We start from the raw sequence: 23,711 nt of genomic DNA on the forward strand, positions 1-23,711 counted from the left end.
ATATTTTGATGCATTATGTTTTCATTTTCATTTGATGTATCTTTAACTTCTTTGATCCAGGGGTTGTTAGCAGTGTGTTATTAAATTTCCACGTGTTTAGGAACTTTTTCTGTTGTTCATTTCTAATTAATTCCATGATGGTCAAGGAATACTCTGTATTATCTAAATTATCTTAAATTTGTTGAGCTTTTTTTTGTGGCTCAGGATATGGTCTGTCTTGATGAATGATTCATGGGCACTGAGAGTATTCTGCTGTTGAGGTGAGTGTTCTATATATGTCAATTAGAACTTATTGGTTGAATGTTTTCTTCCGATCTTTTACATTCTTGCTTTTTTCCATTAGCTCCTTTTAGTTGCTGAGAGGAGACTTTGAAGTCCCCAACTAAAACTGAAGGTTTGTCTATTTATTTTTCCAGCTCCATCAATTTTCCTACATGTATTTTGAGGGTCTGCTGTTTTGTGCATAATCATTCAAGATCATTATTTTTCTGATGGATTGTCCCTTTTATCATTATGTTATATAGCTCATTATCTCTAATAATTTCTTTGGCTCTGAAGGCTACTTTATCATGTATTAATATAGCCACTCATACTTTCTTTTAATTATATTTGAAAGATATCTTTTTGGTATACCTCTTTCACAGCATAAAAATGGGTTGTATTACTTATCCATCCTACAAATCTCAGCCTTTTGATTGATATATTTAAAATATTTATGTTTAATATAATTATTCTTAGGTTAGATTTAAGTCTTCAATTTTATGATTTGTTTCACATTTGTTTCTTTAGGTTCACATTCTTCTTTTTTTTTTTCTTTCTAAAGATTACTTGAACTTAAAGAATCTATTTTTATATTTATAGGATTTTGTAGTGCATTTTTAAATATACTTTTAAAATTATTGCTCTAGATATGACCATATACACTTACTTATAATAGTTATTGGTAACAACATCTTAACCCTTCAAGTAAAATGTGGGCATCTTAATGGTTTTGCCTGCTCATCTCACAGTATCTTGTGATGGAAGGAAGAGTCTCAGAAATGACAGTGCTCCTGGCTGCTTTTTACTGGCGAGACTCCTAATCCATCCCCCTTGCTGGTGATGTCAAGCTTGCCCAATGTTGTCAGACAGATTTGCACTTGACCTAAAAGAAAAATGGGCCTACCTAGGCTACCTTCTTTTGGTAGGTTAAGGGATGGGAAATACAGGGTCTGGGTGACCTTCTTTTGTTAGTTTGGGGTTCATTGTGCTGTTTCTGTAGCCTTGGAATCCCAGGCCAGTTTACCTTCTGTAGGGTGTTCAAGGCATTTGGGGCCTGATCACAGAAGCAGCTTTATCCAGAGTTGTTGAGGAAGCTTCAGGAAGAGATGAATTATGTGTTGGCTTCAAAGCGGGTGGTGGTCATGGGGATACACAGCACAGAGAGGTGACTGACCTTCAGCAACCCCAATGATGCACTTTGAAATCATCACCCAATCAGGCTCCTATGGTGCCCATGACCTGACTGTGTTCAGCAGGGAAACTAAGGGTGACTTTGGCTTGAGGACTCTCAGAAGGCTATTGCAAGCCTTTCTTAGATTGCTAGGCATTCAGGCGCCTCCACTCAAACTTATCTTCCTCTCTGCTTTCCTTGGATGAGCAATGAGATCTGATGAGCTTCTAGCCTTACTTGATCCCCTTCCTTATTTCTTTTCACCCTGGCACTTTCTTTAATGAGAATTTAACACCATCTTGGCATTAAATTTTATCACAATCCTGATTCTGGGAGGATTCACACAAAGGATAAATGGGATCTATGAAGTCAGCAGTTGCAATAAAAGGTGTTTCAGCTAGACATAATGCCAGCGTGCATCTGGATGCTCCATGCACAGCAGAAAAATCCAGTTGGGTTCCCCCTGCTCCCAGGAGCTAATCTGAATAGGACAACGTTCTCTACCTCTTATAAATCTCAAATCACTTACATTTTCTCCCCATGTGAAAGCCCTCCTCTTTGGAAGGTCAACTCTCTCACCATTCTGAACCGAGGCTTTGGACAAAAAAAGGCAGGTTTCCATAAAAGTTGGTTTTTATAAGGGTAGGGTCATGGGAAGATGATAACAGCATTTTCATTCTCTGGGATTTCCTACAAGTCCACAGCAGAATATGCTTCATCTCTGAAAACTTCAGACCTTCACTCTCATGGCTGGAGGTATAGAATCAGCCTTCTCTGAATTCTCTGATCTTCCTAGATAGCTCAAACAGTAAAGAATCTGCCAGCAGTGCGGGGGACCTGGGTTGGGAAAATTTCCTGGAGAAGGGCGTGGCAACCCACTCCAGCTTTCTCGCCTGGAGAATCTAATGGACAGAGGAGGTTGGTGGGCTGCAGTCCATGGAGTCTCAAAGAGTCCGACATGACTGAGTTACTAACACTTTCACTTTCCTTCATGAATTCCTTAGGCTGAACAGACCAGGTTAGTTTCATGTCTACTTCATGAATGAGACATGAATCTTTACAGCTAGTCTCCAATATTTCTTGGACAAACCTCAATTAATTTTGAACCAATTCCTCAATCTATTTATTCTCCATCCTGGATTTGAAAGAAAGGTTGGATTTATAATATAATTGACTTGGAAATGATTTCCCTCCATCAGGTTCTTCTTTGTCTTGCAGATGTCAGTGATTTTTTGTTGTTGTTGTTTTTCTGTACCATTGTGAACTAAGAGAAAATAGAATCTCTTAATTCCCAAAGACAATAAGAACAAAAGATAGGTCTACCCAAGACCTGTGCTTTTAAAAATTATTTTTGTGTGACAAGAAAATATAGGCACTATTTCTAGAAGCACCAAAATCATTTGACAGTTGGGAAAGTTTTAAAAGGAGTTGGCAAGAACAATCTTTTGTTGTGGTGGTTTTGGTTCAAAACAAAGGGCAATTCCATTGCTCTGTGTTTCTGCAGCAAAATGATTTATTTTGTTGTTAAAATTTTAAGATTTAATGAATCAATGTTTTATTGAAATACAGGTAAATGTTTTCATATACAATATCTTTTATGCAACAATATGGATGAATTTCAGAAACATAATGTTGTAAGAGAAGTTAAACATAAAAAAATAGATATTTTAAGATTTCACCTTTAACAAAGTACAAAAACAAAGTTAATCTGTGCTCTTAGTTATCCTTGAAGGGAATGGCACAGAAATAAGGGCAAGAGAAAATGCTTCATTCATTGATTTTGCTGCCGATTACACAGATATATTTAATTCATGAAACATTTGCTGCTGCTGCTGCTGCTAAGTCACTTCAGTCATGTCCGACTCTGTGCAACCCCACAGATGGCAGCCCACCAGGCTCCCCCATCGCTGGGATTCTCCAGGCAAGAACACTGGAGTGGGTTGCCATGTCCTTCTCCAGTGCATGAAAGTGAAAAGTGAAAGGGAAGTCGCTCAGTCGTGTCCAACTCTTAGTGACCCCATAGAATGTAGCCCACCAGGCTCCTCTGTCCATGGCATTTTCCAGGCAAGAGTACTGGAGTGGGGTGCCATTGCCTTCTCCGGAAACATTTATCAACCTATAAACTTATGCACACTTGTATTTAAGAACACTGTATTCTAAAAAATATTAAAGAAGAACATATTAATCTAAAATACAGAAATCACAATAAAAAAATCCAAAAAACAAAAATCCCGAGACCTTTAATTTCATGACCCAGAAACTGTCACTTCTTTTTTGGGCATTTAAAAAAAAAAAATTTAAGACCTTACAAATTTTGTAAAGTTACAAAATTAATGTAAAGATGCTGTACAAATTCAAATGAAAAAATATATTTAGTAAAAAGCAACTATTTCTACTTACCTCCTCCCTCCCCAGTATAATGAATCCCTCACTCTTCCTCATATCCCTAGATTATACATCTACTATCAGTATTCTTGCCTGGAGAATTCCATGGACAGAGGAGTCTGGCAGACTACAGTCCATGGGGATGCAACAAGTCAGATACTACTGAGCAACTAATACTTTTCATTTTATCATGTAGGCCATTTTACATCCTTCACTTCTTAACTTTTTTTAAAAAATAGGGATATAGTTGCTTTACAATATCATGTTAGTTTCTGCTGTACAAAGAAATGAATCAGCTGTATGGATCCATGTATCTCCTCCCTCTTGGACCTCCATCCCCCTCCCACACTCATCTAGGTCACCACAGAGCACCAAGCTGAACTTGTGCTTTATGGTAAGTTCTAACTAGTTATCTATATAACACATAGTAGTGTTTATATATGTGATAGTGAAGAGAAAGCCACGTCTGGCTCTTTGCAACCCCATAGACTATAAGGTCCATGGAATTCTCCAGGCCTGAATACTGGAGTAGGTAACATTTCCCTTCTCCAGGGGATCTTCCCAACCCGGGGATCAAACCTAGGTCTCCCTCATTGTAGACAGATTCTTTCCCAGCTGAGCCACAAGGAAATCCCTTCTGTATATACGTCAATCCTACCTCCCAATTCATCGTCCCCTTTTCTTCTCTGCCCCATGTTCACAAATCTGTTCTCTACATCTGTGTGTCTATTCCTGCCCTGTAAATAGATTGTTTTGTCATGAGCATGTATTATTAAATATTCTTTAAAAAATTACTTTAACTGTTGTATAAAATTTTATAAGATTTGTAAACATTCTAGTTTGAAGGATGTATTCTTTTCCTAGTTTCTTTTAACATAAAAATGGGCTCTTATTGAATGTAAATGTCTACTGTATCTCTATTCCTTTTAAATGCCTGATATTCTAATATAGAAATTAATTATTCAGTCACAGGCCAGGATAATTTTTAAGAGTTTTTGTATATATTGCCAATTCCTTTACTCTTAGAGTTACATAAACTTATAAATCTACCAAGTATATATTTTGAATGAAATGAATATTGTCATATGTATTGGACATTTGCATTTTTTCTTTCATATTTATCAGTCTTATTTTAGGATGTATTTTTCCCATTGGTTATGCTTTTATTTTCTGGAACTCTCTTGCTTTTTCAATGATCTAGCAGATGTTGGCAATTTGATCTCTGGTTCCTCTGCCTTTTCGAAAGCCAGTTTGAACATCTGGAAGTTCACGGTTCACATATTGCTGAAGCCTGGCTTGGAGAATTTTGAGCATTACTTTACTAGTGTGTGAGATGAGTGCAATTGTGTGGTAGTTTGAGCATTCTTTGGCATTGCCTTTCTTTGGGATTGGAATGAAAACTGATCTTTTCCAGTGCTGTGGCCACTGCTGAGTTTTCCAAATTTGCTGGCAGATTGAGTGCAACACTTTAACAGCATTATCTTTCAGGATTTGAAATATCTCAGCTGGAATTCCATCACCTCCTCTAGCTTTGTTTGTAGTGATGCTTTCTAAGGCCCACTTGACTTCACATTCCAGGATGTCTGGCTCTAGGTCAGTGATCACACCATTGTGATTATCTTGGTCATGAAGATCTTCTTTGTACAGTTCTTCTGTGTATTCTTGCCACCTCTTCTTAATATCTTCTGCTTCTGTTAGGTCCATACCATTTCTGTCCTTTATCGAGCCCATCTTTGCATGAAATGCTTGCTTGGTATCTCTAAGTTTCTTGAAGAGATCTCTAGTCTTTCCCATTCTGTTGTTTTCCTCTATTTCCTTCTATTTCTTTCTATTTTCTATTTCGAAAAAGCAAGAGAGTTCCAGAAAAACATCTATTTTTGCTTTATTGACTATGCCAAAGCCTTTGACTGTGTGGACCACAATAAACTGTGGACAATTCTGAAAGAGATGGGAATACCAGACCATCTGACCTGCCTCTTGAGAAACCTATATGCAGGCCAGGAAGCAACAGTTAGAACTGGACATGGAACAACAGACTGGTTCCAAATAGGAAAAGGAGTACATCAAGGCTGTATATTGTCACCCTGCTTATTTAACTTCTATGCAGAGTACATCATGAGAAATGCTGGGCTGGAAGAAGCACAAGCTGAAATCAAGATTGCCGGGAGAAATATCAATAACCTCAGATATGCAGATGACACCACCCTTATGGCAGAAAGTGAAGAGGAACTAAAAAGCCTCTTGATGAAAGTGAAAGTGGAGAGTGAAAAAGTTGGCTTAAAGCTCAACATTCAGAAAACGAAGACCATGGCATCTGGTCCCATCACTTCATGGGAAATAGATGAGGAAACAGTGGAAACAGTGTCAGACTTTATTTTTCTGGGCTCCAAAATCACTGCATATGGTGACTGCAGCCATGAAATTAAAAGACACTTACTCCTTGGAAGGAAAGTTATGACCAACCTAGATAGCATATTGAAAAGCAAAGACATTACTTTGCCAACAAAGGTTCGTCTAGTCAAGGCTATGGTTTTTCCTGTGGTCATGTATGGATGTGAGAGTTGGACTGTGAAGAAAGCTGAGCGGCGAAGAATTGATGCTTTTGAATTGTGGTGTTGGAGAAGACTCTTGAGAGTCCCTTGGACTGCAAGGAGATCCAACCAGTCCATTCTGAAGGAGATCAGCCCTGGGATTTCTTTGGAAGGAATGATGCTAAAGCTGAAACTCCAATACTTTGGCCACCTCATGCGAAGAGTTGACTCATTGGAAAAGACTCTGGGAGGGATTGGGGGCAGGAGAAGGGGACGACAGAGGATGAGATGGCTGGATGGCATCACTGACTCGATGGATGTGAGTCTGAGTGAACTCCAGGAGTTGGTGATGGACAGGGAGGCCTGGCGTGCTGCGATTTATGGGGTCACAAAGAGTCGGACACGAATGAGCGACTGAACTGAACTGATGCTTTTATTTTATTTACTAGCCATTTTTTCTAAGTGTTCTCACTTTTGCTTTTATTTGACATCTGGGTTTTTGATGAATTACTCTTTGTTATTATTTTCATTTATCTCATTCAAATTGTTATTATACTAACACAAGCTATGGTAAATACACATATACACACACACACAGCCTTTCTACTTTCAATGACTGTATTATCCCTTTCACTTCATACAAATATTTTTATATAAATTATAAAATAAGGCTCCTTTCCTATCTAATAGTAAGATGACTTTCCCAGCATCAGTTAGTGAATAATTATTTTTCTTCACAATGTTTGATCTCACCTTTATTATACATTAAAATATTTTACTTCAATTGGCTATCTTCTGTTTTACTTATTGTTAATTTTAATCTTACCATCAGTTCTTCTGCTATATTGTTTTGATTATCATGCATTATATTACATTTTGTTATCTGATAGGAACAGGAAACTTTAATGACTTTTCTTTTTCAAAAGCTTCTTAGTTATTCAAAATTTGCTCTCCCTTTCTGAATTTGAGTTGAAATTCAAGGAAGCCATTACATTAACTGGGCAGAATTGACATTTTTCACAATTAGCTAGTTTTCTGTAAATAAATATAATGAAAAAATATCTTTTTAAACTTATCAGCAAGGGTTAATACTTTATGTGTTTTTGGTGGGTCAAGAGTAGTTCTAAGTGTTTAATATTCTTGTTGCTTTTATATAAATAATAATCTTCTATTATGTTTGTTTCCCACAGGTTTTTCTTGCCATAGTTTTACACCAGTAGGTACTAATAATTTTGTTCACAAAAAGTTTATTTAGAGAGTATTTTGCTTATATAATATTTCCTCTTTTTTCCCCTCCTGTACATCTTTCAGAGCTGTGCATGTGTGTTGTGTATCCATGTTAAAAAATTATTCTGAGGTTTTGCATCACATGCCTAGAAAATTGTTTCTATATATTGAGAATGAATGACTTCCACGGCAATATATATGACACTGCTTTGCTTTCTTGTAAATACTTTCAGAAGCAATGAAAATAAATGTCAAATTCTTACAGAAAAAAGACCTATTTTTTTGGCAAGTGTAATTATGTGAAGTCTCCAAGAATCTTGACTTACTCTTAGTGATCCATCAGAAGCTTTCATAGGCTCCTTACCAAGTTTGTTATACGGAGACTTTTAAGGCCTTCCTTTAAGGAACCAGATGATTACTGATTTGGGGTTTTTCTGTGTAGCCAACACTCCTGTTTTTTGTCCGAAGAGGCCGTTTGCAGCTTCAGGGCATTTTGCTTTTGTCACACCCATTGACCTCTGTTACCAAACACAAAATCAGACTCTTTAATCATGTTTTTAATAGACTTGTACCTCATTTGTTGGACAATGAATTGGGAAGGAGGGAGTGACTATAGTTTTATAGGCTGAGAAACAGAAAACAATTTTACTCAATTATTTAGTAGAAACTGAAATGTCACAAGAGTTTCTGAGAAACCTAATTTTTACAACAGCATTCTACCATATCCAACTCCAGAAGATTTCTCAAACTCCAGGGAATGATAAAAAGTATTTTCAATCTTTATAGTTATACCACACTGTGTTTATTCTTCTTCTTTTTTATGCATTATAACCACAAGCATTGTAGATGGTTATGAAGTCTTGACTTGACTGGAGCCAAAAACTGCTAAATCATCACATGAATCTTTGCTGCCAAGGTGGGGGTCTTCTTTCTGCATTTGTATAAATCTTCTAAAATGTCAGAGTCCCATTTGAAAAAGTGTGCAGAGTTAATATTTTTCCTAAGAAACTTATTTTTTATTTGTTTGTCTTCCAGTGATTTCCAGTATTTCCAGAAATTTCATTTCTCTCAGATTTCTTGGGATGTAAGCAACAAATAAATAACAAATAATATTTATAAGTTATTTTCATAAATAATAAAATTGTATTTCATTTATAATAAAATTGTACTTCTCTAAAATCACCCCCATGTTATGACTCTCAACCGTTTAATGGCTCTGAAAAACTCAGGAATCTCCCATCATCCAATTATAACACACTTCACCAAAATCAAGAACAGTAGTTCACATCATAATTCTAAAATTGTCCTGTACTCTCTGAGTCCCATCTTACATAGAAAAACTACTAGTACTGATAAGTAAAGACTGTGGTCCCTTTTTGTGAAAATTCTTCAAATGTAACAGGAAAATCTATGCTTGTTAAATCTACCATGAGATGGGCGTGGGGGGAAGGGTCTTTAAGCTTTAGTTTACTCACAATTACAAGTACACTCATTCAACATTTAATGAATGCTTATCTTGACTACAGCCATGGAATTAAAAGACGCTTACTCCTTGGAAGGAAAGTTATGACCAACCTAGACAGCATATTAAAAAGTAGAGACATTACTTTGCCAACAAAGATCTGTCTAGTCAAGGCTATGGTTTTTCCAGTAGTCATGTATGGATGTGAGAGTTGGACTACATATAAAGCTGAGCACCAAAGAATTGATGCTTTTGAACTATGGTGTTGGAGAACACTCTTAAGAGTCCCTTGGACTGCTAGGAGATCCAACCAGTCCATCCTAAAGAAAATCAGTCTTGAATATTCATTGGAAGGACTAATGTTGAAGCTGAAACTCCAATAATTTGGCCACCTGATTCGAAGAACTGACTCATTTTAAAAGACCCTGATGGGGAGACAACAGAGGATGAGATGATTGGATGGCATCACCGACTCAATGGACATGAATTTGAGTAAACTCTGGGAGTTGGTGATGGACAGGGAAGCCTGGAGTGCTGCAGTCCATGGGATCGCAGAGTCTGGACACAACTGAGCAACTGAACTGACTGACTGATCCTGTTTAAGCCTAAACAGGCTATCCTGGATTAAAAAAAAAAAAAAAATCACTAAGACCTAGTATATAGGTTATTGTGTGCTCTTGTAGGCTGAGAAAAATAATTGACAAAAGTGGCCTTGTAAACACAAATTTGACGTCTTCCAGAGCCAAAATGTAGGTTTCTAGGCCATGCACTCAGGAGTAAGTGAAGCAGGGCTGCCATAAAAAACCATAAGGACAAAGGGGCTGTTCCAGAGACCTGTTCAGCAAAGTTGCCATCTGAGAAGTTTTTGTACAGTAGCTTCATGCATGACTAATGACCCATGAAATCATGGACCTTGACAAAGTAAACAGTTTCTTAAAGGATCTCCAAAAGAATAGACTGACTTCTTTAACTCCTGTAGCTAAAAGCAGAATTTGTAGTGGTATAACATTACCTGAATAAGTATGAGTTAAAACCTTCTTGGAATGTAGCTTCTATTTCTCAGGAATCTTTTGTAGACTACCCCAGGTGAAGAACATATTCATATCTGAGCCTATTTCACCTACAGAGAATTCGTTGACATGATCCAGTCGCCTAAAGTATTCCCTTCTGTAAGAGTGGTTACAAGATGAAAGAGACATCAAATTACTGGCATGACCCAGAAATTACCCCTTTGCCACTGCTACTTCCCACCCCTGAGTCTGGAAAACTCAGCAGAACAATGACTCAAGTCTGCAGCCCCTTCCTCATGAAATGGCCTAGCAACCAAAATGCTATTAGGATGTTAAGTATCATTTAATCACAGTTTTCCTTGGAGGAAAAAAATAAGTGATTGTAAGTCTATTTCTTACTACTTCCCTCTCTCTCTTTTTTCATTCCTTCTCTCCTTCCTTTCCTTTTTTTTTCATTCTTTAAGCACTCACATCTGTCTCATACAGTCAGAGATGCTGCAGTTGGGGTTGGGGGTATCTATTGGGATGCAGAGAAGGGGAGGAAAAAAAAATTTTTTCTAATGATATAAAAATATTAAAAAGATGACTAAGTTTTGGCTTTGTTCATTCCATTCCACAATATTCAACCAGGGAGACAGATATAAAGCAAAACAGGCAAAAACATCTATAGGCAGAACAAGTAATCGTCTCCTGTGAGCACATAGAATGTGCTATGATCACTAGTCAGGTAGGCAATTCAATCACCATTTTTTTTTTAAACCCTTGCCTGAATTGTGTGAAAGTGAGAATATCTGATTCTACATTTGTTATCATCCCAGTGTAGCCATCACCAGCATGTTCATTGTACTCATTTATTTAATAAGTTTTCAGTTCAGTTCAGTTCAGTCGCTCAGTCCTGTCCAACTCTTTGCGACCCCATGAATCTCAGCACACCAGGCCTCCCTGTCCATCACCAACTCCCAGAGTTTACCCACACTCATGTCCATAGAGTCGGTGATGCCATCCAACCATCTCATCCTCTGTCGTCCCCTTCTTCTCCTGCCCCCAATCCCTCCCAGCATCAGGGTCTTTTCCAATGAGTCAGCTCTTCACATGAGGTGGCCAAAGTATTGACTACAGCCCTTATGGACAAAGCCACTGCTGGGAGCTGTGGGAATACTGAGATTTTAATTAAGGACAGAGCCTTGGAATTAAAATAGGCAAAGGACAAGCAGGCAAGTAACCACCACTGAGACAAGGAAGTGCAGAATGCCAATCACAGGGGTGGTGAAATACATCATTCTGGAGTTTAGGAATGTAGCGTTGCACATAGAATATAATCTACGGTGACATCCCCAGGACCATTCTTGCCCTGACCCTTCCCTCACCCTTGTCCCTCCCAACTTTTCTCTGATCACTACCCCCAGGGCTCTTTTGCAAATTATATCTTGCTCCTTCTTGTATTTTTTGCTCCTGAACCCTAATGTTCTCACTCTCACCTAAATTGTCTTGCATAGGGAATAAACAAATTCTTGCCAATATGATACCATGCGAGAATGGATTAATCTGTAACAGCTGCGAGGTAATGTTTTTCAACAGACATTTTGAAGGTACTGTCCCAAAGGAATGGTGAGAAATTTTCCGGTAACACCACAGGCTGGTGGTAGGAATATTTTTGGATAAGTCGGTCGATGTCTTTTAAATCTTACCACATAAGCAAACCACTTTCTCTGCCATCGTGTAGGGCCATTCCTCCAAGGATATTTGCCTTTTAAAAAACTAAGAAATTTAACTGTAGAAGACTGTTATTTAATGCAAACTTAGTTGTGATCCCACCCACAAATTGCCCCCCACAGTTTCCCGTAGGCACCCACAGTCTAGCCCTGCTTATTTTATGTCTTTTAGAAAAGCCAAAAGTGACCTGTAATTACAAGCAAAAATCACTAGCGTGTGCTTGTGTTAAGTGTTTCTTTTACACTTTGAAAAGAATAATTGTATCATTAAAGCAATTCCTTTGGATGGTAAAGACTTAGATTTTTTATTTTTCAGAGAGTAGCAGCCTAGCAAAACATGGGCCCCACCCATCTCAGACTTCTCCTGGAGCAGGGACATCTAGACTTAGGTCCAGGTGTCCTACATAATTGCCATGATATTTTGTCACTCCCTCCCTATAGCCACTGTCTCCAAAAATTTCTTGAGATCACATGTTGTTTGGTTTGTAAAAATCAAGAAAATGAAACAGAATTTTGCGTTGAATATTTAGAAGAATTTCCTAATACCTTTGAGACAATCTCAGTGCTCAGTGTTGCAAAATCAAGCTGGGAGATCATTGACACAGAAGCCAGATAAGGGATCTCATTTTTCCTTAACCATGAGCATCACAATAATTTCTCCTCAATCATTGCATATATTCTTATGCAGGGTCTCTTTTCTAGATATACAACCGTCAAATGAAAAGGATATGTGAATGCTGAAGACACAAGTGATGCTTTCTTACATAAGCAACAATGTGCTGAAGAGAATATCAGTGGAATACTTTAATTTGCAAATGCAAAACCCTTATTTGGAAATACATATATGTCAGGTCAGGGCTTCCCCAGTGGCACAGTGGTAAAGAATCCACCTGCAATGCAGGAGCCACAGGAGACGTGGGTTTGATCCCTGGGTCAGGAAGATCCCCTGGAGGAGGGCATGGCAACCCATTCCAGGATTCTTGTTTGGAAAATCCCATGGACAGATGAGCCTGGTGGGCTACAGTGTATGGGGTTGCAAAAGAGTCAGACATGACTGAAGTGACTTAGCATGCGCACATACACATGTCAAGTCTTACACTCTTTATATTTTCTTTAACTCCCTTGCCCTCCACATGGACTATTGAACTTGTTTATCCATAAAGATTCCTACCTGTCAATCAGTCTGCTGAGTGAAGGACTGACTGGGATAGCTATTGTCCAGGCTGCTGGAAACAGACATGATCATGGCCGGTGTCCTGCTCTTCCCTCCCCAGCAGGGAAAGACTCAGGCTGGTTTCACAGCTTTTTGTTCACATGACTGAAAAATGAAAGGAAAACCTGAGGAGCTATTACAAAAAAAAAAAAAAAGACTTAAAAAGTTTCTGGCTTAGAACATTTCAACATCCAGTCATTAGTTTAAAAACATCTTCTTGAGTGCACTCTGGGGTTCCTCTCATTCTTCTCCACCAGTCACTGGAATGTTCTTTAAAAAGAATACCCACCTAGGCCATTAAAGTGAGAGTCAAAGCAGCACTGGGCTGTGACCTTTTTGGCAGGGTAGGCTGTCCTCACACATTACCATTACAGTGATAGAATTTTGCTTTTTCCCCTTTTTCCTGCCATGGAACAACCCCAGAGGAAACCTGAGAAAGATCCCAATTGGCTGAGTCCCGAATGAAGTATTTCAACTGGAGAAGGCTCACTTCTCCATCTTTGCTTTGTTTCTCATTTGTTAACTTCATTTTGCTCCACTATAATGAACAATGTCATGTGGTAATTAATTAGAGGTTATCCATTTTTTGCTAATTAACATCTTTGATCAACGCAATGAAAATTTAAACATTTATCAATATGATCAATAAGCTTAGAACTCCAACTATTGGGCTGAACCTTTTATCACTAAATATTTGTGCAATATATCCATGGAGATGCACAAATACGTCCATGCAATTACATGAGCTGTAGAGCAAGAGCGTGTAACAGAATTTAAAAAAAAAATAAGATTACAATTTTCAAACCAGATTAAGTTTTAAAAGGGAAAGGAATTGAGATTGGACATCATTTAAAATGAATCACTTAAAACTATATTTAAATTTATACATTATATACAGTTTTTCATATTACAATGATTTAAACTATACACATGCATGAGTACATCTTCTCTGATGATACAGGATCTAAAGTAGTAAAAGACAAATTTTGGTCAGGGTCTGCATTTACCATTACACCTTCATAAGAATGTTTTATGAGTGGAACAAGAGAAAAAGCCTATAAAAGGAAAATACTTTGGTATTCAAACTTTTTACAGCATGCATTTTTTAAACTAAAATGGGAGAAGGAGGGGAGGAAGAATATGAAAGAATGACAAGAGGCAGAAGGGGAAGGAGAAAGAACAAGAAGAAAAGATGATAAGAGGAAGAGGGGGTGGGGAAGGAGGGGGAGAGAATGGAGTGCTGTTCTAATCACAGACTGTGATGGGCTTTTGAAATCTGTCATTCATAGTATGTCTTCCTTAGCTAAGCTTGGAATCCCCACTTAAGGATTATAGAATTAAAACAAAAACATTTTAGTGACTTGATAAATGTTAAAATTCCTAAGCTACAGTTTCTTTCATCTATGAAAATAGTTCTGTGTGCCTTGGAAATCATCAAATCATTCATCAATTTATGGTTTTAGTAAATAACACTCTAAATGCCATGGAAATCATATACTTTTACCTTGGCTTTGAGTCCATATGGAATTTGTCCTGTTGTATCATTATTTACAATGATTATACATATCTTTAGGGCTGTTAGGGCACTATTAAAATCAGATTTGAAATTTTTTAAGTTTTACACTCTGTCTCTTGGTCCCAGGAAAAATAGCACTATCTTTTCTCATCTCATTTAAAATACCAGAAAGTCAGACTAGAAACCTCTGCATTCTGAAAAAGCTCTCTGTTTTTTTTGTTTTTGTTTTCTGCAGCTTTGAGTAACTGTTAAAAGTCACTTGTCAAGTCTGAGATGTAAATTCAGCTGAATATCTGCATTTGAAATAGTTAGCTTAGGTGGCATTTACTTTCAGAGCCTTTAGACCCTTTGGCAAAGAGCAAATGGGCAGTGTCAATAAATCAAAATGCTTCATAACTAAAAGTTAATAAGAGTTTTAAAAAGACGAGATGCCAATGGCTATTCAAAAGTACAGTTTTTTTTTTAATTTTATTTTATTTTTAAACTTTACATAACTGTATTAGTTTTGCCAAATATCAATATGAATCCGCCACAGGTATACATGTGTTCCCCATCCTGAACCCTCCTCCCTCCTCCCTCCCCATTCCATCCCTCTGGGTCGTCCCAGTGCACCAGCCCCAAGCATCCAGTATCGTGCATCAAACCTGGACTGGCAACTCGTTTCATACATGATATTTTACATGTTTCAATGCCATTCTCCCAAATCTTCCCACCCTCTCCCTCTCCCACAGAGTCCATAAGACTGTTCTATACATCAGTGTCTCTTTTGCTGTCTCGTACACAGGGTTATTGCTACCATCTTTCTAAATTCCATGTATATGCATTAGTATACTGTATTGGTGTTTTTCTTTCTGGCTTACTTCACTCTGTAGAATAGGCTCCAGTTTCATCCACCTCATTAGAACTGATTCAAATGTATTCTTTTTAATGGCTGAATAATACTCCATTGTGTATATGTACCACAGCTTTCTTATCCATTCATCTGCTGATGGACATCTAGGTTGCTTCCATGTCCTGGCTATTATAAACAGTGCTGCGATGAACATTGGGGTACTCGTGTCTCTTTCCCTTCTGGTTTCCTCAGTGTGTATGCCCAGCAGTGGGATTGCTGGATCATAAGGCAGGTCTATTTCCAGTTTTTTAAGGAATCTCCACACTGTTCTCCATAGTGGCTGTACTAGTTTGCATTCCCACCAACAGTGGAAGAGGGTTCCCTTTTCTCCACACCCTCTCCAGCATTTATTACTTGTAGACTTTTGGATCGCAGCCATTCTGACTGGTGTGAAATGGTACCTCATAGTGGTTTTGATTTGCATTTCTCTGATAATGAGTGATGTTGAGCATCTTTTCATGTGTTTGTTAGCCATCTGTATGTCTTCTTTGGAGAAATGTCTATTTAGTTCTTTGGCCCATTTTTTGATTGGGTCATTTATTTTTCTGGAGTTGAGCTGTAGGAGTTGCTTGTATATTCTCGAGATTAGTTGTTTGTCAGTTGCTTCATTTGCTATTATCTTCTCCCATTCTGAAGGCTGTCTTTTCACCTTGCTAATAGTTTCCTTTGATGTGCAGAAGCTTTTAAGGTTAATTAGGTCCCATTTGTTTATTTTTGCTTTTATTTCCAATATTTGGGAGGTGGGTCATAGAGGATCCTGCTGTGATGTATGTCAGAGAGTGTTTTGCCTATGTTCTCCTCTAGGAGTTTTATAGTTTCTGGTCTTACGTTGAGATCTTTAATCCATTTTGAGTTTATTTTTGTGTATGGTGTTAGAAAGTGTTCTAGTTTCATTCTTTTGCAAGTGGTTGACCAGAGTTCCCAGCACCACTTGTTAAAGAGATTGTCTTTAATCCATTGTATATTCTTGCCTCCTTTGTCAAAGATAAGGTGTCCATATGTGCATGGATTTATCTCTGGGCTTTCTATTTTGTTCCATTGATCTATATTTCTGTCTTTGTGCCAGTACCATACTGTCTTGATAACTGTGGCTTTGTAGTAGAGCCTGAAGTCAGGTAGGTTGATTCCTCCAGTTCCATTCTTCTTTCTCAAGATCGCTTTGGCTATTCGAGGTTTTTTGTATTTCCATACAAATTGTGAAATTATTTGTTCTAGCTCTGTGAAGAATGCTGTTGGTAGCTTGATAGGGATTGCATTGAATCTGTAGATTGCTTTGGGTAGTATACTCATTTTCACTATATTGATTCTTCCAATCCATGAACATGGTATATTTCTCCATCTGTTAGTGTCCTCTTTGATTTCTTTCACCAGTGTTTTATAGTTTTCTATATATAGGTCTTTAGATTCTTTAGGTAGATATATTCCTAAGTATTTTATTCTTTCCGTTGCAATGGTGAATGGAATTGTTTCCTTAATTTCTCTTTCTTTTTTCTCATTATTAATGTATAGGAATGCAAGGGATTTCTGTGTGTTGATTTTATATCCTGCAACTTTACTATAGTCATGGATTAGTTCTAGTAATTATCTGGTGGAGTCTTTAGGGTTTTCTATGTAGAGGATCATGTCATCTGCAAACAGTGAGAGCTTTACTTCTTCTTTTCCAATTTGGATTCCTTTTATTTCTTTTTCTGTTCTGATTGCTGTGGCCAAAACTTCCAAAACTATGTTGAATAGTAATGGTGAAAGTGGGCACCCTTGTCTTGTTCCTGACTTTAGAGGAAATGCTTTCAATTTTTCACCATTGAGGATAATGTTTGCTGTGGGTTTGTCATATATAGCTTTGGTTATGTTGAGGTATGTTCCTTCTATTCCTGCTTTCTGGAGAGTTTTTATCATAAATGGATGTTGAATTTTGTCAAAGGCTTTCTCTGCATCTATTGAGATAATCATATGGTTTTTATTTTTCAATTTGTTAATGTGGTGTATTACATTGATTGATTTGCGGATATTGAAGAATCCTTGCATCCCTGGGATAAAGCCCACTTGCTCATGGTGTATGATCTTTTTAATGTGTTGTTGGATTCTGATTGCTAGAATTTTGTTAAGGATTTTTGCATCTATGTTCATCAGTGATATTGGCCTGTAGTTTTCTTTTTTTGTGGGATCTTTGTCAGGTTTTGGTATTAGGGTGATGGTGGCCTCATAGAATGAGTTTGGAAGTTTACCATCCTCTGCAATTTTCTGGAAGAGTTTGAGCAGGATAGGTGTTAGCTCTTCTCTAAATTTTTGGTAGAATTCAGCTGTGAAGCCGTCTGGACCTGGGCTTTTGTTTGCTGGAAGATTTCTGATTACAGTTTCAATTTCCGTGCTTGTGATGGGTCTGTTAAGATTTTCTATTTCTTCCTGGTCGAGTTTTGGAAAGTTGTACTTTTCTAAGAATTTGTCCATTTCTTCCTCGTTGTCCATTTTATTGGCATATAATTGTTGATAGTAGTCTCTTATGATCCTTTGTATTTCTGTGTTGTCTGTTGTGATCTCTCCATTTTCATTTTTAATTTTATTGATTTGATTTTTCTCCCTTTGTTTCTTGATGAGTCTGGCTAATGGTTTGTCAATTTTATTTATCCTTTCAAAGAACCAGCTTTTGGTTTTGTTGATTTTTGCTATGGTCTCTTTTGTTTCTTTTGCATTTATTTCTGCTCTAATTTTAAGATTTCTTTCCTTCTACTAACCCTGGGGTTCTTCATTTCTTCCTTTTCTAGTTGCTTTAGGTGTAGAGTTAGGTTATTTATTTGACTTTTTTCTTGTTTCTTGAGGTGTGCCTGTATTGCTATGAACTTTCCCCTTAGGACTGCTTTTACCGTGTCCCACAGGTTTTGGGTTGTTGTGTTTTCATTTTCATTCGTTTCTATGCAAATTTTGATTTCTTTTTTGATTTCTTCTGTGATTTGTTGGTTATTCAGCAGCGTGTTGTTCAGCCTCCATATGTTGGATTTTTTAATAGTTTTTCTCCTGTAATTGAGATCTAATCTTACTGCATTGTGGTCAGAAAAGATGCTTGGAATGATTTCTATTTTTTTGAATTTACCAAGGCTAGCTTTATGGCCCAGGATGTGATCTATCCTGGAGAAGGTTCCATGTGAGCTTGAGAAGAAGGTGAAATTCATTGTTTTGGGATGAAATGTCCTATAGATATCAATTAGGTCTAACTGGTCTATTGTATCATTTAAAGTTTGTGTTTCCTTGTTAATTTTCTGTTTAGTTGATCTATCCATAGGTGTGAGTGGGGTATTAAAGTCTCCCACTATTATTGTGTTATTGTTAATTTCTTCTTTCATACTTGTTAGCATTTGTCTTACATACTGCGGTGCTCCCGTGTTGGGTGCATATATATTTATAATTGTTATATCTTCTTCTTGGATTGATCCTTTGATCATTATGTAGTGACCATCTTTGTCTCTTTTCACAGTCTTTGTTTTAAAGTCTATTTTATCGGATATGAGTATTGCTACTCCTGCTTTCTTTTGGTCCCTATTTGCATGGAAAATCTTTTTCCAGCCCTTCACTTTCAGTCTGTATGTGTCCCCTGTTTTGAGGTGGGTCTCTTGTAGACAACATATGTAGGGGTCTTGTTTTTGTATCCATTCAGCCAGTCTTTATCTTTTGGTTGGGGCATTCAACCCATTTATGTTTAAGGTAATTACTGATAAGTATGACCCCATTGCCATTTACTTTATTGTTTTGGGTTCGAATTTATACACAATTTTTGTGTTTCCTGTCTAGAGAATATCCTTTAGTATTTGTTGGAGAGCTGGTTTGGTGGTGCAGAATTCTCTCAGCTTTTGCTTGTCTGAAAAGCTTTTGATTTCTCCTTCATACTTGAATGAGATCCTTGCTGGGTACAATAATCTGGGCTGTAGGTTATTTTCTTTCATCATTTTAAGTATGTCTTGCCATTCCCTCCTGGCTTGAAGAGTTTCTATTTGAAGATCAGCTGTTATCCTTATGGGTATTCCCTTGTGTGTTATTTGTTGTTTTTCCCTTGCTGCTTTTAATATTTGTTCTTTGTGTTTGATCTTTGTTAATTTGATTACTATGTGTCTTGGGGTGTTTCGCCTTGGGTTTATCCTGTTTGGGACTCTCTAGGTTTCTTGGACTTGGGTGATTATTTCCTTCCCCATTTTAGGGAAGTTTTCAACTATTATCTCCTCAAGTATTTTCTCATGGTCTTTCTTTTTGTCTTCTTCTGGGACCCCTATGATTCAAATGTTGTAGCGTTTAATATTGTCCTGGAGGTCTCTGAGATTGTCCTCATTTCTTTTAATTCATTTTTCTTTTATCCTCTCTGATTCATTTATTTCTACCATTCTATCTTCTAATTCACTAATCCTATCTTCTGCCTCTGTTATTCTACTATTTGTTGCCTCCAGAGTGTTTTTAATTTCACTTATTGCATTATTCATTATATATTGACTCTTTTTTATTTCTTCTAAGTCCTTGTTAAACCCTTCTTGCATCTTCTCAATCCTTGCCTCCAGGCTATTTATCTGTGATTCCATTTTAATTTCAAGATTTTGGATCAATTTCACTATCATTATTTGGAATTCTTTATCAGGTAGATTCCCTATCTCTTCCTCTTTTGTTTGGTTTGATGGGCATTTATCCTGTTCCTTTATCTGCTGGGCATTCCTCTGTCTCTTCATCTTGTTTAAATTGCTGAGTTTGGGGTGTCCTTTCTGTATTCTGGCAGTTTGTGGAGTTCTCTTTATTGTGGCTTTTCCTCGCTGTGTGTGGGTTTGTACAGGTGGCTTGTCAAGGTTTCCTGGTTAGGGAAGCTTGTGTCGATGTTCTGGTGGATGGAGCTGTATTTCTTCTCTCTGGAGTGTAATGAAATGTCCAGTAATGAGTTATGAGATGTCTATGGTTTTGGGGTGACTTTGGGCAGCCTGTATCTTGAAGCTCAGGGCTGTGTTCCTTTGTTGCTGGAGAATTTGCTTGTTATGTCTTTCCCTGGAACTTGTTGGCCCTTGTGTGGTGCTTGGTTTCAGTGTCGGTATGGAGGCGTTTGATGAGCTCCTGTCAATTAATGTTCCTTGGAGTCAGGAGTTCCCTGGATTCAGGGTTTGGACTTAAGCCTCCTACTTCCAGTTATCAGTCTTAATTTTACAGTAGTTTCAAAACTTCTCCTTCTATACAGCACCACTGATAAAACATCTACGTTAAAGATGAAAAGTTTCTCTACTGTGAGGGTCACTCAGAGAGGTTCACAGCGTTACATGGAGAAGAGAAGAGGGAGGAGGGAGTTAGAGGTGACCCAAATGAGATGAGGTGGAATCAATAGTGGAGACAGTGGACTAGCCAGTAGTCACTTCCTTATGTGCACTCCACAACTGGACCGCTCAGAGATGTTCATGGAGTTATACAGAGAAGAGAAGAAGGAGGCAGGAGACAGAGGTGGCCAGAAGGATAAAAGGGGGAAATGAAAAGGAGGGAGACAGATCCAGCCAGTAATCTGTTCCTTAAGTGTTCTCCACTGTCTGGAACACACAGAAATTCACAGAGTTGGGTAGAGTAGAGAGGGGTTAGGGAGGAGATACAGGTGACCTGGTGGAGAAAATGGAGAGTCCAAAGGGAGAGAGAGCAGTCAAGCCAGTAATCTCGTACCCTAGTGAAAAATGGGTCCTGAAGATTGGGTTCTTAAAGGTACAAAATTGGTAACAAATACATAAAAGCAAAAATTAAAAATCTAGAGTAGAGTTTGGAATTTCAAAAATGCGATGTTAATGAAAAGAAGAAGGAAAAGAAAGAGAGAAAAAACGAACAAAGAAAAACAAACAAGGTCGTGAAAATTATAAAGAAACTACAGGTACAAAATTGATAACTAATACCAAAAAGCAAAAATTAAAAATCTAGAGTAGAGTTTGGAATTTCAAAAATACAACGTTAAAAAAAAAAAAAAAGAAGAAGAAAAATAAAGAGAGAAAACAGACAAACCAACAAAAACAATGTCGCAAAAATTATAAAGAAAATACAGGTACAAAATTGATATCAAATACCAAAAAGCATAAATTAAAAATCTTGAGTAGAGTTTGGAATTGCAGATATACGATGTTATATAAAAGAAGAAGAGAAAGAAACAGAGGGAAAAAAAAGTCACAGAAATTATGAAAAAAACTATAGGTACAAAATTGATAACATATACCAAAAGGCTAAAATTAAAAATCTAGAGTAGAGTTTGGAATTTCAAAAATACAATGTTAAAGAAAAGAAGAAAAAGAAAAAAGAAAGAAAAAAAAAAAACACACGGTCAAAAAATTATAAAATATATATATGAAGTTTGCTGAAGAAGAAAAAAAAAGGTTGTTTTTTTTTTTTTTTGCAAAGTAATAGTTATAAAAGTGAAAATTTAAGGACAATAGAGGACTTAAATTTTTTTTTTAATTAAAAAAAAAAAGAAAGAAAGATTGATCATAAAAATAGTAAAAATATATCTAGGTCTTTCTCTGGTTTTGTTGTGAGTATTGTGGGTTCAGTTCATTTTGGCAGTTCCTTAGTCCGACTTATATTTCTCAAGATCTATAGGCCCCTTCCTATGTAATCCGTAGTAACCACAGGGTTTTAATCTATGGCCTGTAGCTTCCAAGGCGTTTGCCTCTGTTATAGCTTCTTCTGTTTGCTGGTCTCTTCAGTGTCTGGTTCCCGCCCTGACACAAAGGGGATGGTTGAGGACACTATTTTTTTTTTTTTTTTTTAATTTAGGCTCACTTGTTCAGCCGCGCTGTGGGGAGGGAGGAAGGGATGCTGCAAACAGATAACACTGGCGTGCGCTCGCAGTGCCTCAGCCACACTGGGTCTGTCCCCGCTCACGGCGCGTGTAGCCTCCCTGCCCACACTGCTCGGGCTCTAGGTTGTTCCGCTGGGAACAATCAGAGGCCGGCCCTGGGCTGAGCTCCCAGGTCCAAGCCGCTCAGGTTCAGGCACTCGGGTAGTCCTCAGAGGCGCAGACTCGGTTGGGCCTGTGTTTTGTGTTCTTCCCAGATCCAAGCAGCTCAGGTGATGAGGTGTTTGGCGGGCGCCAATGCTGCGACTTATCGCCTCCCCGCCACTCGGTTATCTGGGTGTAAAACCGGCGCACCTTCTCAGGCAGCTGTTGACCATCCAGACCCCCAAGAAGTTTTAGTTAGCAAAGAAGCCTGCTTACAGTTTTATAGATAGTGTCTCTCTGGGGCTGCGATTGCCCCCTTCCGGCTCTGGCTGCCTGTCACCAGAGGGGGAAGGTCTGCAGCCGGCTATCTCTGTTCAGTCCTTTGTTCTGTGCGCGGGCCTGGCGGTGTCTTAGGTTAGGGCTGGCTTTTCGCGTGGTAGATATCCCACAGTCTGGTTTGTTAGCCCAAATTATTTCGCTCAGATAGCGCTCAGAACATTCGGCCCAATTCTTACTCTAAGGGACACAGCCCGCGCTGCACTTCCCTGCCCAGCCCCCGCTTGCTAATGCCGTGTGCAGGCGTCTGCGCTGCTTCTCCGCTGGGGGAGTTACCGTAGGGCTCACAATCCACGATTTTTAATTGTTTATTTTTTTTTTCCCCTCCCTTTTATGTTGCCCTCTGTGCTTCCAAAGCTCGGCACAGATTCGGCAGTGAGAAGGTTTCCTGGTGTTTGGAAACTTCTCTCTTTTTAGGAACTCCGTCCCTCCCTCTTTTGTCTCTTTTTTTGTCTTTTATATTTTTTCCTACCTCCTTTCGAAGAGTTGGGCTGCTTTTCTGGGTGCCTGATGTCCTCTGCCGGCATTCAGAAGTTGTTTTGTGGAATTTACTCGATGTTTAAATGCTCTTTTGATGAATTTGTGGGGGAGAAAGTGTTCTCCCCGTCCTACTCCTCCACCATCTTGGCTCCTCCCCAAAAGTACAGTTTAAAAAACAGTAGTGTTATATTATAGCCTGACTCCCCTTTTGAAGCTGTAAATATCCTAGTACATTCAGAGATGAAAATTCTTGCAGTATTCATTTTCAAACTTAACGTTACAAAAAGTGTTTATTCATGGTCAGATACAAAATTTACATGAGCATAAAGTACAGTAGTCAATTATTTATATTAAATAGGTTTTCTGGTTAGTGGCAAACTCTTAGGTACAAAGGCATTATCTTTCCTTTGTATCCATTCATTAATTTGTATCTTATAAATTTCCACTGTGCTATGATTTAGAAGAGCTTCCCTGGTGGCTCAGTGGTAAAGAATCCACCTGCAATGCAGGAGACCAGGGTTGGATCTCTAGGTCAGGAAGATCCCCTAGGGAAGGAAATGGCAACCCCCTTCAGCATTCTTGCTTCAAGA

General features: G+C 38.1%; 1 long non-coding RNA gene across 1 annotated transcript; it reads right to left on the bottom strand.

Annotated features, from left to right (window-relative positions):
• Positions 1-7,258: 7,258 nt before the first annotated feature.
• LOC123327783 lies at positions 7,259-23,175 on the bottom strand. Its single transcript, XR_006542480.1, has 4 exons — positions 23,114-23,175; positions 12,931-13,077; positions 10,050-10,204; positions 7,259-8,651 (listed from the first exon to the last, which is right to left on the bottom strand). It is a non-coding gene; the product is annotated as an uncharacterized LOC123327783 (long non-coding RNA).
• Positions 23,176-23,711: the final 536 nt, after the last annotated feature.

The sequence above is a fragment of the Bubalus bubalis genome, chromosome 10, assembly GCF_019923935.1.
Source record: "Bubalus bubalis isolate 160015118507 breed Murrah chromosome 10, NDDB_SH_1, whole genome shotgun sequence".
In the NCBI taxonomy this organism is placed as follows: Eukaryota; Metazoa; Chordata; class Mammalia; order Artiodactyla; family Bovidae; genus Bubalus; species Bubalus bubalis.